The sequence below is a fragment of the Cervus elaphus genome, chromosome 18 (genome assembly GCF_910594005.1).
Source record: "Cervus elaphus chromosome 18, mCerEla1.1, whole genome shotgun sequence".
Taxonomy (NCBI): domain Eukaryota; kingdom Metazoa; phylum Chordata; class Mammalia; order Artiodactyla; family Cervidae; genus Cervus; species Cervus elaphus.
Genome location: NC_057832.1, coordinates 23788951 through 23807324, shown reverse-complemented (window position 1 = coordinate 23807324; position 18374 = coordinate 23788951).

Sequence of the window (18374 nt, the reverse complement as noted above, 5' to 3'; positions counted from 1 at the left end):
AAAACATAAGAGACTCAGGTTTGATCTCTGGGTCGGGAAGATCCCCTGGAAGAAGGCACAGCAACCCACTCCAGTGTTCTTGCCTGGAGAATCCCATGGACAGAGGAGCCTAGAGGGTTGCAGTCCATAGGATCGCGTAGAGACATGACTGAAGTGACTCGGCACACAGGCATATTATATGTTATACTTAACTAATATATCTTTACATGATAAGAAGTAGTATCTTAAGACAATAAGAAGGCAAAGTGATTTTTGAACAATGATCAAACACATTCTGCAAAGAGAACTGTATAAATTTACTGAACTGAGAAGTATATACTGCACCAGTGTGTTCTCATAACTGTCTTTACTTCCTCCACTTTCAGAATCTTTTGACACTTAAAGGGTTCTTTGGGGCTTCCCTGATGGCTCAGCTGGTAAAGAATCTGCCTGCAATGTGGGAGACCTGGGTTCAGTCCCCAGGTTGGGAAGATCCCCTGGAGAAGGGAATGGCAACCTACTCCAGTATTCTGGCCTGGAGAATTCCATGGACTGTATAGTCCATGGGATCGCAAAAAGACGGACTCGACTGAATGACTTTCAATTACTTTCTACTTGAGATTTTTTCAATATGCAAACGCATGGACACGACCATATTTCCAACTTAATAACATTAAATATGCCTGTCATATTTTATGCCTGACAAACTCAGAGTGCTATTATCCGATCACTTTGTGATCTGCATAGTGTAGGCATATATACACATTTACATTGGTGAGAGTAAGGATAAATTGCTGCATTAAAGAGACAGCCCCCACCAAAAAAAGAAAAAGAATTAGTGGCTTAAAGAAACAAATCGCCTTCTTGATCATTTACCAGTCTGAAGTCAGTGTTGCCAGTTGGTGATTCCGCTGCATGGTGGTCATTCAGAAACCCAGGCTAAGGGTGCCTCAGCTAGCTTCAATATCTGCCTCTAAGTAACAACCTAAATTTCATTCATGAGCTTAAAAATAGACCACAAACTGGTAATTTTATCACTTTGCAGTTTAAAATATGACCCATAAATATACTTATCTCCTTAGCCTAAAATTTACCTCTTAAAAAAATAAATGGCATAGTGACTAATGTAAAACTTCATGTGTAGTAGGTGAACCATTGCGAAAACATAGAGAATTTTTATTTTTATTAGCTCCATTGATAACCAAATAAATGAATCTGGAGGTTTATTTATTAGATATATGATTCTTCTGTTCAATTTTAAAAAGTCACAGATTGATAAAATCTGTGTTTTAACATCTTTTTTTTGCAGTTATGTTAATATGCCAATATCAGGCTGTCCTTTTTGTAGAGGGAACTAAAGTTCAAAATACAAACAAAAGAATGAGTTCCTTTGTGTCCCATTTTTGTTGGCACTGAATTTTTCTTCTGAACAAAAGTAAAGCCCTTTTTTTCCCTCATAAGTAGTGACTTTAAATTGACCAAAAAGGAAAAACAAAAAAGCTACAATGTGTTGGCAAATGCCAGGAGACAGTGGTGACCATTTGTCTTTTTACAGTGCATGGTAAATGACATTTAACCAAAAAAAAGTTTGAAAGAATACTAAGACTAAAATACTTCTAAAGTCTCTGGCTCCTTTTTAAAGCATCACTTGAAGGATGGTGAGCATTCATCTCTGATAAATAGACAGTCACGATAAATTGGGATAAATAGAAAGTCAAGAAAATAAATCATGATATTTACCAAAACCCAGAAAAAAAAATTTTTTTTTCCAGAAAAATTTTAAAATGTATTCTATTCACACTGATAGAACACACATTCATTTACTGCCTTGGAGAGCCAAGGTCTTTCACTGGATAAAAGTGTAACATGGTTTCTCCACTGGGCTGGATCTCCTGGGCAGGTGGACCCACAGCAGCTGAGCAGACACGCTGGCTCTCTGCAGCTCGGGACCACTGTGAGGGCTGCTGGAGGAGCAGAAGGCAGCCACCCCTCAGGATGTGAGCAAGTGGATTCTGAGAACGAGGCGGTCTCGGGACATCAGTAGCCCATTATGGACTGAATGCCGAGATGTTGAGACTCCCAGATCAGCAAGGTCCCGTTCTCACAGACCCCTGAGGTCAGACTCAGCCTGGGGACCCCTGCCCGCCTCTGTCAGACAGCCAACCAGGCTTGGTGCTGAGACCCGGCGAACAGTTCCTCGACCCTCCCACGGCTGCCCCACACTAGTTTTGGCCCAAATTGTTTCCTGCCACATTTCCTTTCTCCATTGCCATGTAGAAAAGTGCGATGAGGCATGAAAAACAGGATTGTGAGCCAAATAACACACTCTCTTTGAAACAATTGGTCCGGTATCCTTAAATAAAAAAGAATTTTGCTTCTAACTTCAAATGTCAGTCTCCAAGCTTGAAAGAAACCCAAAAGGCCACAGGATGGGGTTCTATAGACTATAGTGAAGTAGAGAACAGAAAAGGGAGATATCATAAGAGCCTGGGGAAAATGTAGATAATTTGAAAGTATGGCTCCAATAGTGGGCTTTAGGGCATTTGCTGTAGCCAAGGCGTTTCCATGTCACAAAAGCGTGAGACAAGATTAATTATAATCCCTGCTTCTATCAAGTTCATGAAAATTAATTATACCAGAGTGTAGATTTTGGTTAGTATTATTAAAGACAGTGATGATGCAGCCTGAAATCTTATATTTTATGCAATATGAACAGAAATAGTCACAAACTAAGGTTATCAAATACATGAAAGTATAATTAGTGCAAAATATTCTTGTCAGGTGATTTACTGGGAAAGCAGTCAGTCTCTTCTGTAGTCTGTGCCCGCATGTGCACAAGGAAGGACTGAAAAGAGAAAAATGACTATAGAAAAACAACTAAGGAAAATGTAGGGCAGAATTGGAAGTCAAAACAAACTTCCGTCTAAAATGATGTGATTAGGTAGCCGAAGACTGGCCCTCACACATCAAAGGAAGGCAAGATCAGGGGTGTTTCCCAAGCTCCTTGTTGAATAAGGGAATCATTTCATGTATGAATTACAACAATGCATGTGATACCAGGCCCCAGTCCTCCTTACTAGTCATAACAAAAATTACCTGAAACATATACAGTGTGAGGGAAAGAATTCTGGTTTTGAATACTGAGAATTTAAGAAGAGAGAAGTTATTTCTTCTAAAGGCTGAAAATGTACCCAGTATATGTATATATGTTTGCGTATATTCTGTGATTTTATAAGTAAAATTTTTTTATACATTCCCTGAGAGTCTGAAATAATTTGATCTTCTTGCAATTTTTTTAAGAAACTAGACTATAAACATTCACATTATTAACTATATGTTTAGTGGCCACAAAAGAACAAGGAAAAAAAAATTCAACTGGGGAATTTCTGCCAATAAAAGATCAGATTGAATTTCATGACGCTTGGAAAAGCAGAGCAGGCTGTATTCTGTGTAGATTAATGCTCTTTGGAAAGTTATAGGCTGCATTTTAAATCCGCTTGATAATAATGGTAAGTCACTTTAAATATTGTCATTATATGCTTTTAATTAAGTTAGATGTGTGTATGTCCATGCTCAGACACTCAGTTCATGTCCGACTCTTTGCAGCCCTATGGACTGTAGCCCACCAGGCTCCTCTGTCCATGGGATTCTCTAGGCAGGAATACTGGAGTGGGTTGCCATTTCCTTCTCCAGAGGATCTTTCCAAACCGGGGATCAGACCTGCATCTCCTGCGTTGTCAGGTGTATTCTTTACCACTGAACCATCTGGGTAGCCAATTAAGTTAAATAATAATTGTTTAAGTCAATTACTGAACTTTCCTTCTTTTAAAATAGAAAAATGTAGCAGTTACCACCTAACAAAAGGATCAAATGTAGCACCCCTAGTAATAAAACAAATTACTTGATTCCATCTTGATGGAATGCTATACTACAACCTTTATAGTATTCTCACCATGATGTTTAATCTGAACACGTTCACAAGGAAACAATGAAACCTAGATTATAGAATATTCTCTAAAATAGTGGTCCCCAGCCTTTTTGGCACCAGGGGCTAGTTTCATGGGAGACAATTTTTTCGTGGACCGAGGGGCCAGAGAGGATGGTTTCAGGATGATTCAAGGGCATTACATTTATTGTGCATTTTATTTCTATTATTGTTACATCAGCGCCACCACAGATCATCGGGCATTAGATCCTGGAAGCTGGGGATCCCTGCTCTAAAAGAACTGGGTCTGACCCTTAGAAAATGGAATGCTACAAAAGACAAGCAGGAGATGGTATTATTCTAGATTAAAGGAAACTAAAGTGATAAGGTCATCATATGTAAAGCATAATCATTGATCGGATCCTGGGTCAAAAATAACTGTAACAAAGGTTATTTTGTAAACAATTGAAGAAATTTGAATATAGACTCTATGTTAGGTATTATTGGATCATTATTAAATATCTTGGGTGGCTTTGTAGAAGACTATCTTCATTCATAAGAAATACATGTTGAAGTATTTGGGGTAAAGGGTCATATCTGAAAGTTGCTTTCAAGTGTACATACAGATGTGTGGGTGTATGTGTGTGTGTAGAGAGAGAGAAAAAGAGAAAAGCTAATGTTGCAAAATATTAAGAGCTAGTGAATCCAGGTGAAAAACATATTGTACTATTTTTTCAGGTTTTAGTGGATTTGAAATTGTTTATAAAGACACTGGGTTACTGAATAGTAGATAAAGGCTTAGAAAGCTTTCAGGTAATAAATGAAGGAGTGATAGAACTAGACTGGCCCCATTTTGTAATCTTTAATATACTCATAGATCTAAGCACTGAGCATCAATGGTCATAGAAGGAAAAACAATCAGGTACTATATGCCTTTTATAAGAACACACCACTATTATAAAGTGACTTTGACAAAAAATATCAAGCCTGAAACTGTCCAATCCTCTAGGTCAGCTTGTTTCAAACATCACCAGAATCAAAATCACCTGGAAGGCTTGTTAACCACGGATGGTGGGACTGATTTCCAGGGTTTCTCATTCTGTGAGCCTGGGGTAAAGTTCAATAATTTGCATTTCTGAAAGCTCCCCAGGTAAACCTGAGGCTACGGTCCAAGCCCACCCTTTGAAAAGAACCTCTCTAGATCAACATACTAATTTACAGGAGCAACAAATTATAGAGGAACATGTCAAATAATACCATGGAGATGTTATCCACAATCCCAGACTGTGGGTAGGTAAAGGAAAAAACACTCCTAAATACATAAATCTCAATTTAAATAAAGATGAAGGGGAACATACAGGTTGAAAGATATACCAATCAATTGCGATATGTAAATTTTTACTTAGATACTTATTTAACTGCATTTTAAAGTATTTATTAATTTATACAATATTTAGAAATTTGACTATTGACTGAATGAATTATGGTTAATTTTTTAGGTGTGTTACTGGTATTTTTTAAAGGAGTTCCTATTTCTCAGATGTACATATTAAAATATTTACAAATGGAAAGGGGGAAAGAGTTTAAAAACATAAATAAAGGCAACAGATCTATAATTTTCAGTAACTTCACTGATTTTTTAATTCTCCAGCAAGAATATTTTTATCCTGCTTGTTTCATCTTTAATATTCCTATTTAACTTTTTTCCATCTTCCTTTTCCCTGCTGATAACTCAGAATTCTGAGATAGCCATCACGATTATTTTCACAGCTAAATCCTCTTTGCCTTAGTGGCAGCATGCATCATTTCTGAATCTAGGGTACATAGGTACTGTTTTCCTTAAAATTTTGGCATTCTTAAATGTCAAAAATATTAAAACAAGCATACCCATAATCAGTATGTTATATTTTAATTACAAGCAAAAATATTATGATGTTAAGTTTAGTTTTATTGTGAAAATATGAAATATAAAGAGTGTGTGATGAACATATTTCTTAAAAATAACAAGTGAAAAATTGTGTGTTGACCACCTAGCATAGGAAATAGGATATTGTCAGTACCCCTCAAAGATACATGTGTGTCCCCAACTAAATCACCTCCCCTGAAAGTTACCATTTTGTTGAACTTTGTGCTAAGTTTTCCTTTGCTGTATTATATAATTTTGCCACCTAACACTAAAGTTTTGTCTGTTTTGATATCTACATGAGCAGAATCATACCGTATTCATTCTCCTGTGTATTTGTTGTTGTTTACAACATTATGTTTTTGAGACTCAGCCACAAAGGTATGTAGGGCAGTAGTCCATTCATTGTCCTGCTGGATAGTATTTATTTGTACAGATACTCCAAGATTTTTTTATCCCTGCTTGTGTTGGTGGATATGTTATCTTTCTCTTTCCAATTTACACTTCCTTATTTGATTGTACTGTTACCTCCATTACAAGGTTACCCTGAAATGGTGAGACAGAGCTGACTTTTTTTGTTTTTTTAAACCTTTGGTCGCTGCCTGCCGGCTTTCTCTAGTTGTGGCGAAGGAGGGCTAATTCTTTGCAGCAGGGCGCAGGCTTCTCATTCCCGAATGCAGGCTCTAGGCAAGTGAGCTTCAGGAGTTGCAGCAAGCGGGCTCAGGAGCTGTGGTGAACAGGCTCAGCTGCTCTGAAGCGTGTGGAACCTTCCCAGACGAGGCACTGAACCTGCAGTCCCTGCATTGGCAAGTGGATTCTTAACCACTGTACCACCAGGGAAGTCCTGAGATGACTTTTTAAAGTCGGTTCTTCCTGACTGGAGTAGCATGGCTACAGTGTTTCCCCCTTAATTGTGATGCTGGCTCTGGGGCTCAAATATATATTTATATCATGTTAAGGAAATATTAATCTACTCTTATTTAATTGAATGTTTTTGTCAAAACTCATTGCTGGATTCTGTCAGTTGCCTGTTGAGCATTCATGGAGATGATCATGTGATATTTCTAATTAGTTCTTTCAATTTAATAAATTTTAATATATAAATATAATTGAGTCATGAAATAAACTCCTCTTGTTAATGATATTTTAATTTTAAATTTTGCTGCTAGAGTTTATTTTAGAGTTTAGCCATTCCAGTATTCTTGCCTGGAAAATCCTCAGGAGCCTGGTGGGTTACAGGCCATAGGGTTGCAAAGAGTTAGACACTATTTATGAACCAAACAATATTTATAAATGAGATTGGTCAATAGGCCTTTTAAAGTATAATCTGCCAGATTTTGAAATCAGTATATCACTTTGTAAAAATAGTTTGGAATAGTGTTGTTTTTTTTTTATCTTTTAAATGTTGTGGCTATCCAAATAGCACTAGTATTGTATTCCTTTTAAAGTTTTGGTAAAACTTTCCATAGACTCAAACAGCCCTGGAGTTTTACTGATTTTATTTCTTCTAAGGACATCATTTTGGTTAGGTTTTCCTGTATCTTCTGATCAGTTTTGCTATTAGATTTTCTTAAATGAGAGATATTCTACTCATCCAAATTTGCAAATGTATTTTCACAAAACTGAGTGTTATCTTATTTTTCTTCTAATTTCTTCTGTTTCTGCCATGATTTCTCTATTACACTTTTTAATCTGTTTCTGTTCTTTTTTTTAATTAACTTACCTAGTGTTTTACCTATTTTATTAGTATTTAATAACTTTTTATATTTCTTTATTAGTACTATATTTTATGTGTTCTAAATCAGTATTGTATTACCTCATTTCATTTCTGTGCTTCATTTGTTTTCTTTTTCAGTCATGTGGTAAAACTTTATTAGTTATTTACTCTTTGAATTCTTCTAATAAAGTTATTTAAAGCTATTGAATTTCCTCTTAAGGTTGCTTTCGTTCTGTTCTTCATATCTGGATATCTAGTATTTTTGTTATTCTTTGGTAGAAATTCTAGGATTTTAGTTTAGATTTGTTGATGAGAAGTTGTTTAAAAGAGAACTTTTTAGATTCTAGGCAGAAGGGATTTTTTTTTCATAAACTTGTTTGTAATTTATAATTTTATGTCACTGTATCATATGCTGCTACTGCTGCTAAGTCGCTTCAGTCATATCTGACTCTGTGCGACCCCATAGACAACAGCCCACCAGGCTCCCCTGTCCCTGGGATTCTCCAGGCAAGAACACTGGAATGGGTTGCCATTTCCTTCTCCAATGCATGAAAGTGAAAAGTGAAAGTGAAGTCGCTCAGTCGTGTCCAACTCTTAGTGACCCCATGGACTGCAGCCCACCAGGCCCCTCCGTCCATGGGATTTTCCAGGCAAGAGTACTGGGGTGGGTTGCCATTGCCTTCTCCGATGTTGCCTATATTGTATCTGCATTTTGGAGTTTATTGAGCTTTTGTTTTAAATTTCCTAACAAGTAGTTAATTTCTGGTGTATATTCAGAAAGCAACTGAAATTATTTTATATTTTTAGGATGCAGTTTTTGTAATATGTGTGTGTGTGTATCAGATTCACCCTATTAACTATCTTTATAGTTCTTTATATACTTACATATTTATTTTTTCCCATTTTGCCAGTCACTGTTTCTCCGCTTCCAAGCACACAGTAGAAATGTTCCACCTACCCCTTTTAGGTTATGTTATTGTTTTGGATAATGAAATCTTTAAATGCTGTTGCACTATTTACCATATTCCTATTTGCTCACCACAGCACCCAGAAGGGAACATTCTAAATATGGGAAACTTGATCAACTTGCATCCTGGATGAAAAAGAGATTGAGGTCACTCCCTCTCAGACTCATGATGGACATACAATATGAGCAAGAATTAATCTTTTTTAGTTTAAGCTACTGAAATTTGGGGATTGTTATTATTTACAACATAAGCATAACCCAGTTTTTCTGAATATAGAAGTAAGGGCAGCAGATTTTAGCAGTAGATTGATTCCACAGCTCAATTATGTCATTAAAGACTCAGATTTTTCCATTTTTCACTCTTTGGAATCCATTGATACCAAAAGAGGTAGCAGTTTTAGGATTTATATTCAGATGTGAAATAGTAAGAGCAAGACGGAAAAGCATCTTTTCTCTACCCTTCTTTTAGGGGCAGGGGAACTTCCAGGAGAAGACCTTTATACCTCATTGACTAGAACTGTGTCACAAGCCCATTTTGAACCAATCACTGGCAATAGAAGTAGAATTTTCATGATTAATGTAGAGGAATGATCCGAGATGAAATAGATTTTGGGGTATCAACCACAGTGACTTCTGCTAATAGCAAATAAACTCTGTTAGCATGTAAACATATTGTAGGAACTATTATTTTTCAATATCTTAATACTTATAAGAAATATGCTATAGAATTAGCTTGACAAATAGAAGATCTAATTTGTTTTTACATTCTGGAGTCATTGATTTCCCCCAGATCCTGAATTTTAAAATTTTAAGTTTCTTCGGTGATAGTTTTTATATTTTGACTTGAATTCAGATTTATTGAGATATAATCAACATACTATACCATATAAATTTAAAGTATACAGCATAATGATTTGGCTCATATACACTGTGAAATGATGACCGCAATAAGTTTAGTGAACATCCATCACCTTATATAGATACAAAATTAGAGAAATAAAAACATTTTTTCCTGTGTTAGGATTTACTCTCTGAACAATTTTCACATGTAACATACAGCAGTGTTGATTATTTTTATTTTGTTGTACGTCACATCCCTAGTACTGATTTATCTTATAACTGGAAGTTTGCACCATTTGACCACCACCCAATTAACCCTCCTCTCACCCTGCCACCTCTAGTAACCACTATGAATTGCTTTGCTTGTTTTGAGATATAACTGAGCTAAAATACAGTATTAGTTTCTAGCATATGGCATAGTGATGATATGTCTGTACATTTCAAAATGATCACCATGGTAAATCTAGCTATAATATGTCATCATATATCGTTACTGACCGTATTCCCTGCACTGTACATTTCATACTTCTGACTTGTTCAATTTGCATTGGGAGTTTTGTACCTCTTAATCTTCCTCTCCTATTTCTCTTATCCCCCACCCTTTCCTCTGGCAACCACCTGTTTGTTTTCTGTTATTTATAGCTCTGTTTCTGTTTTGTTATATTTGCTCATTTGTTTTGTTTTTTAGATTCTGTGTGTAAGTGAAATCATACAGTTTTTGTCTTTCTCTGTGAAATCATACAGTATTTGTCTTTCTCTGTCTGACTTATTTTATTTAGCAGAATACACTGTAGGTCTATCCATGCGGTCACAAAAGGCAAGATTCCATTCTTTTCATGGCTGAGCAATATTCCATTGTGTATGTATTCTAAGTCATCTCTATCCATTCATCTACTGGCGGGCACTTAGGTTGTGTCCACATTTTGACTATCATAAATAATGCTGCTAAAAGCATTGAGGTGCATGTGTCTTTCCTATATAGTGTTTTCATTTCATATCTTTCCTATATATTGTAACTGCTGGATCATATGGTAGTTCTGGGTCTTCCCAGGTGATGCTAATGGCAAAGAGCCTGCCTACCAGTGAGGAGACATAAGAGGCATGGGTTCAATCCCTGGGTCAGGAAGATCCCCTGAAGGAGGGCTTGGCAACCCATTCCAGTATTCTTGCCTGGAGAATCCCATTGGCAGAGGAGCCTGGTTCGCTATAGTCCATAGGATAGCAAAGAGTTGGACACACTGAGCCAGTAACCTAGCTCACATGCACACATGATGGTTCTATTTTTAATTTTTTGAGGAATTTCCATACTGTTTTCCTTAGTGTCTGCAACAATTTATGTTCCTACCAACAGTGTATGAGAGTACCTTTTCCTCCACATCCTTGCCAAAATGTATTTGTTGTCTTTTGGATAATAGAAATTCTGACAGATGTGAGGTGATATCTCATTGTGGTTTTATGTGTATTTCCCTGATGATTAATGATGTTGAACAAACTCTCACATGCCTACTGACCATCTGTATGTCTTCTTTAGAAAAATATCGATTCAGGTCTTCTGCCCATTTTTTATTTGGGTTGTTTGGGTTTTTTGATGTTAAGTTATAAAAGTTATTTGTGTATTTTCAGATATTAACCCCTTATTAGAGGGGCTTCCCTGATAGTTCAGTTGGTAAAGAATCCACCTGCAATGCAAGAGACCCTAGTTCAATTCCTGGGTCAGGAAGATCCCCTGGAGAAGGGCTACGCTACCCACTCCAGTATTCTTGGACTTCCCCCTTGTGGCTCAGCTGGTAAAGAATCTGCCTGCAATGTGGAAGACCTGGGTTTGATCCCTGGGTTGGGAAGATCCCCTGGAAAAGGGAAAAGCTCCCCACTCTAGTATTCTGGGCTGGAGAATCCCATGGACTCTATAGCCCCTGGGGTCACAAAAAGTCAGACACAACTGAGTGACCTTCAGTCTCACTTTCATTGCATGCATCATTTTGCATTTCTGTACACTAACAAGGAGCTATCAGAAAGAGAAAAAAAAAAAGGAAACAATTCCATTGACAAACTCATCAAAAAGAATAAAACACCCAGGGGTAAATCTAACTAAGGAGTAAAAGACATGTATTTGGAAAACTGTAAGACACTGGTGTAGGAAACTGAAGATGACACCAGCAGATGGAAAGGTATACCCTGTTCATAGATTAGAAGAACTAACATTGTTAAAATGATTATACTACCCAAGGCAATCTACAGATACAGTGCAATCCCTATCAAAATACCAATGGCATTCTTCACTGAAGTGGAACAAATAATTCTAAAATTTGTATAGAAACAAAAAATACCTTGAATAGCCAAAACAATCCTGAAAAAGAAGAAAAAAACTGGAAGTATCAGGCTTTCCAATTTCAAACTATATTACAAAGCTGCATCTATCAAAACAGTATTGCTATTATTTTTCAGTCACTAAGTCATGTCCAACTCTGCAATCCTATGGACTGCAGCATGCCAGGCACCTCTGTCTTTCACCATCTCCTGGAGTTTGCTTAAACTCATGTCCATTGAGTCAGTGATGCTATCTAACCATTGCATCCTCTGCTGCCCCCTTCTCCTTTTGTCTTCAATCTTTCCCAGCATCAGGGTCTTTTCCAATGAGTCAGATCTTCACATTGGGTAGCCAAAGTAATGGAGCTTCAGTTTCAGCATCAGTCCTTCCAATGAGTATTCAGGATTGATTTCCTTTGAGATTGACTGATTTGATCTCCTTGCTGTCCAAGGGACTCTCAAGAGTCTTCTCTAGCACCACAATTCTGAACTTTGTCATTAAAATGATGTCTTTATTTCTTAATACGCTGTCTAGTTTTGTCGTAACTTTTCTTCCAAGGAGCAAGCGTCTTTTAATTTCATGACAGCAGTGAACATCCACAGTGATTTTGAAGCCTGAGAAAATAAAATCAAAACAGTATAGTACTGGCATAAAAACACATAGATCCATAGAACAGAGTAGAGAGCCCAGAAATTAACCCTTACTTACATGGACAATTAATCTATGACAAAGAAGGCAAGAATATACAATGGAGAAAAGACAGATTCTTCAATAAATGGTGTTGGGAAAACTGGAAAACCACATGCAAAAGAGTAAAACTGGACAACTTTCTCATACCATGCACAAAAATAAATTCAAAATGGCTTGAAAAATTAAAAATGTAAGACCTGAAGCCATAAAACCCCTAGAAGAAGACATAGGCAGTAATCTCTTTGACATCAGCCTTGGTAATATTTTTTTGGATCTGTCTCTGCAGACAAGGGAACAAAAGCAAAACTAAAACAAATGGGACTACATCAAACTCAAAAGCATTTGTGGGGCTTCCCTGGTGGCTCAGTGGTAAAGAGTCCTCCTGCCAATGCAGGAGCCACAGGTTCGATCCCTGATTGAGGAAGATCTCACATGCTGCGGAGCGACAAAGTCCATGTGCCACAATTAATGAAGCTCATGTGCCTGGAGTCCGCGCTCCACAACAAGGGAAGCCACTGCAATTAGAAGCCTGCCTACCGCAACTAGAGAGGAGCCCTCACAGCAACCAAGACCCAGCACAGCTGAAAATAAACAAAAGCAAAATCTGGTGCACTGGGAAGACCCAGAGGAATCGGGTGGAGAGGGAGGTGGGAGGGGGGATCGGGATGGGGAATACGTGTAAATCTATGGCTGATTCATATCAATGTATGACAAAAAAAAAAAAAAAGAATCTGAGAAACAGTAAAAAAAAAGAAAAAAAAAAAAAACATTTACATAGCAAAGGGAACTAGCAACAAAATAAAAAGGGCACCAACTGACTGGGACAAAATACATTCTCAGGCCTTTTTTTTTTTTAATAAAAATGCCCACTACATGTTCTCAGTAGAGACAGAGAAATGGTAAAAAATATATATATATATATATGTAAAATTTTAACCCAGAGCAAGCAATGATATGAGTGTAATTGTATGTTGCCTAAGAAAGGCAACAAATCTCACTTTAACCAAGTTTCTCATGGTTTTTGACAACTCAGCTAATTTTGGTCCTTTTATTTTACTTGGCTAACATATTTATTCTTATCCAGACATTCAGCAATTACCATGTATGTTATCTCCTTGTTAGATATTGCTCCTGCTAAATTTACTTATTCATAACAATAGTAGATGATGTAATGATACTGAATATTTTCATAACTTAATGATTCCAGATTTCAATTTGCTTAAACATTGTTAGTTAAAAATTATTTAAATTTTAAACAAATTAGTTAAAAAAAATGTGTTCTGTTATCTAAAGTATAGTGCGGTTTTAAAGCCACAATATCTGGTCTTCTGACTAAGGCTCAAGAAATACTTGATAATATGACGTAATGAGAAAAAATCAATTTTTAAAATTAAGCACTTCTTTCCTATGAATGAAAACACTTTATTATTAATATATAGGTCACTCAGTCATGTCTGCTCTTTGCGAGCCCATGGACTGTAGCTTGCCAGGCTCCTCTGTCCACAGGATTCTCCAGGCAAGAGTACTGGAGGGGGCAGCCATTCCCTTCTCCAGGGGATCTCCCCAGCCCAGGGACCGAGCCCCAGTCTCCCACATTGCAGGCCCTGAGCCACCAAGAAGACGCTTTGCTAGGATACAGAAGTTTCTCAGTTACGCGGTTTTGAGTGCCTGTAGTAGGTGGGGGTGACCTATGTTTCTAATTGCATCGTTAAGTACTGATGCTTTCTTCTAACTATTTTTGACAGACATTTTAAAACTACCTCATACGCTTTTCTGCCTCAATAAGCAGAATAATCCAGACTTTTCTGGATGCTTCAGGTTCACCATTATCACTTATTCTCCTGTACTCTAGATGTGGATTTTTGGCTGTGTCTACTGGAACATGTTCCCTTAAATAACTTTTGGATTAATTAAATTTTCCTCTTTTTTTTTCTTTTATTTTTAAAATTAAAAACAATGCTACTGGCGTATAGTTGATTTACAATGTTGTATTAGTTTCAGGTTACAGTAAAGTGAATCAGTTATACACATACATACGTGTGTGTGTGTGCTCATTCGCTCATTCATGTCTGACTCTTTGTGACCCCATGGACTGTAACCCGCCAGGTTCCTCTGCCAGGCAAGATACTGGAGTGGGTTGCCATGCCCTCCTCCAGGGGATCTTCCCAAGCCAGGGATCGAACCCTCATCTCTTACGTCTCCTGCACTAGTAGGCGAGTTCTTTACATAAATCTTTTTAATATCTGCATGGTATACTTTTACATTAATGGGTCTTCATCTAACCTGTCCCCTCTCCTCCATTTATATGCATTGCAGTTACACTGTCTCTGTTTGTGTAAACAGTGTTGTAATGAGCATTTTTTCTTTGCACTTTTATGTAAGTGTACCTGTAGGAGGAATTTCTAGAAGGAAGCTCCGTACTTTTTCCAATTTATATGCTGACAATATATGAGTCAGACTTAGCACTTGTAAGATACTATCCAGAGGATATATCTGCAGATGGATAACTCTGAAAACATTTAATTGATTAGCAGGAGGAGTTAAATGTTGAATGAACTCTGTTCTTGTGTGAAAATACATCTCTGTTTCACTACTCTTATTGATGAGTTGAGGTTACCATAGAGTGATTTATGAACGATTTCCAAAGTAATTTCCTTAATTTGGTGGGTTGTAGATATTTCACAGACTTTCAAATAAGAGAATAATGGCCACTGAAAATAACAGAATAAATACCACCAGCAGGAATTTGTGAGAAAAAAAGAGTAGTTTGAAAAAATGATGTTTTCTAAATGTTCTTCATATTCCGTCCAAGGCTCATCTCTCTTTCACAGTACCTTATTGTTTTAAAAAATGTTTTGTGCTTTTTGTGTGTGTGATATGCTGAAGGTTACTGGCATATGCCTTATTTTTGCAAATCAAATGTTTCTTTAAAATTCAACAAATTTTCAATGAGAGTTAATTAGGCTGAGAAATGGTTCAGAACTCATTTTAAAACATGCATGATAATTAGGGAACATCAAAGAGTATTGTTACATTCTAAACAGTAAACAACCTACTGTTAATGATTTAACAAATTCCAAACGCTAACCCACAGAACAGAGAACAGAAGCTTTTTTTTTTAAGGCAAGTCTAGATTAAGCTAATGATTTACTCAATCCCGCTTCTCAAAAACGAGTTTTCACTGAAAACTGCATGTATCATTGTGCATATATCATTGCAAGGGTCAAAGTTCATGAAACGTTGGAGCTGAGAGAGACCTTAGGTACCTCTCTATCTACCAGCAGACCTGCCAGCGATGAGGAAACTGACCTGACCCGTGTCATGTTTGGTTGCCAACAGGCTGAACTAGAACATAGCTTTTTTCACTCTCAACCTAGGTTACCGTCTGCTATATTTTGCTGTGTCTGTATTAAGATATGTAAAAGTACTCACAACACTAGCTAACAAGTTTACTGTGGTGTATTATTTTTTCTTATTTGATATTTAAAAAAATCTTTCATGCTGAGAATCACTGTGATAAATAACAGGGATTTACCAGTGAATGAGAAGGAAAGTTTCTCTCTTTCAGGAGTCCATGTTCTGGTGGGAAAAGCACACACCCTTGATTAGAAAAGCATCAGAACAAGAATGAGAAATCCATTAGCTTTCTCCGCTGGGCTTGTTAGGAGTGGTAGAATGTCTGTCTCATTATATCATTTTTGCCCCAAGATCTGTGTGCGTGTGTGCTCAGTTGCTCTGTGGTGTCTGACTCTTTGCGACCGCAAGGACTGTACCCTGCCAGTCTCCTCTGTCCATGGAATTTTCCAGGCAGAAAAACTGGAGCAAGTTGCTGTTTCCTTCTCCGGCAGATCTTTCTGACCCAGGAGTTGAACCCAGGGCTCTTGCACCTCCTGCGTTGACAGGCGTATTCTTTACCACTGAGCCACCTGGGAAGCCCTGATATCTATCACATTTTAATTACAATTATAATCCCTTATATTATTATAATATTTCAGGTTTAAAAACATGTCTCCATCACTGTATCTGACCCTACAGTAAAATGTGATACAGACATCATCTCCATTTTCTAATTAAAAAACCCAAAGCTAAGAGTGGGTGACTTACCCAAAGCCTCACAGCCAGGAAGTTGTAGAACTGGTTCTAGAATCCCCGGCTTCTGGCTTTTCGTCCAATGAGTTGGTCATAATATTAATCAACTTGAATTTCCAAAATTACAAACATTTAGTTTTCTGGGAATTCTGAGGTTACTTTAGAAGGGAGATCCTTCAGTGGAAGTTTGGGTAACCTAAATATCCAAATTATAGCATGCTTTCTTGGAAAAGGAAAATAGTAGCGCCCAAAAATTCCATGGAAGTGCTTGTGGCTGTTAGTGAACTGTGAGGATGATGTTTTGCTAGAAGCATGAAACCACAGTCAGCGTTGAGTTCCTTGGTTTGTTTGTTCCATTTCTTGTCATGGGGATAAGGAAACTTGAAAATAAAATATCACTGAAATTAAATGTGTCTGGAAAGAAGTTTAACAAAATGTTACCAGTCTTGGGTGGTTGGGTTACAAGTTAACTTCATTTTCTTTTTCTGCATTTTCCACGTTTCCTACAATAATTGTTATTTTTATGATCAGAAGCTATATAATTCATCCACAGCTCTATATGGTTCCCGACCTATTTGAAAAGAGAAAGAAATTTAAACTTTCTTAAGCTGAATACTTGGATAGACAGATACTTGGAAGTTTTCCCAACAAATGAACACTCTAAAAAACGTCAGTCTGTGAGTAAGCTAAAGAATTCATCCAGGCGTTCATTCCATCTTCTAACAGTTATTAATTGAGCATCCACATGTGCCAAGCATACTTAGGCACTGGGAATATGGCACTGAAGGGCGTCCCAGGTGGTGCTAATGGTAACAAACCCTATGCCAATGCAGGAGACAGACTCCATCCCCGGGTCGGGAAGGTCCCCTGGAGGAGGGCATGGCAACCCACTCCAGTATTCTTGTCTGGAGAATCCCACAGTCAGAGGAGCCTGGCAGGCTATGGTCCATACAGTCAAAAAGAGATATGACTAAAGCCACTTAGCACACATGCACGTACGCAATATAGCAATGAACAAAACAGATAAAAAGTCTTGCCTTAAAGGACCTTCCATTTTAGAGGAAGAGACAGACCAAAAGAGAAAAAAGATGAGTTTAATAGAATATGTTAAATGGTGCTTAATTTTAATTAATTAAGCAGGAAAGGAGAATGAAGTGCCTGGGGTAAGGGCATTTTGGATAAGGGTATTCATGGAAGGTGTCACTGAGAAGATGAACTGAAAGACATGAGGTGGTGGGTCATCAGGTCTCTGGAGGAGAGAAAACCAGGTTGAGAGAGCAGCTAATACAAAGGCATGCACAGGACTGTGCTTGGCGTGTTCTAGAAGCAGCAAGGTAGCCAGAGCGTCCAGAAAGACCGCGAGCATCAGGAAGAAGAGTAGGAGGCGCCGTCAGCAGGAGAGGAAGGCCATCTGACCTATGCTTTAGGATCACTTTGCTGTGGTAGGGACAGATTGAAGGCAGGCAAAAACAGAAACGGGGGGAAAGGAAAACAGACTGGGAGACTGCTGCAAGACCTCCACCGTGGTGTTGCTGGGTTGAACCAGTATGGTAGGAATGAAGGTAGTGAGAAGTAGAAGATTTCTGGGTGTATTTTGAAGGTGGGGCCAATGGGATCTGTTTATGGATTGAAAGAGAGTTGTAAGACAAAGAGTCAACAATGACTCAAAAGTTTCCAACTGAGCAAATAGAAAATCAGAGTTGTCATTTTCTAAAATGAGGAAGACTATGGGAAAAGGAGATTTGAGCTGGACAGAATTGGGAGCTCATTTTTCACCATCCTAAGTCTGAGGTGCCTATCCTTTGGCTTCCCAGGTGGCTCAGGGGTAAAGAGTCTGCCAGCCAATGAAAGAGATGCCTATCCTCTATCAAAGTAGAAATGTTGATTTGACACTTGAATAGATCCGCCGGGAGTTCAAGGGAGTAATTCAAGCAAGATAAAAAGTTGAGGAGTCGG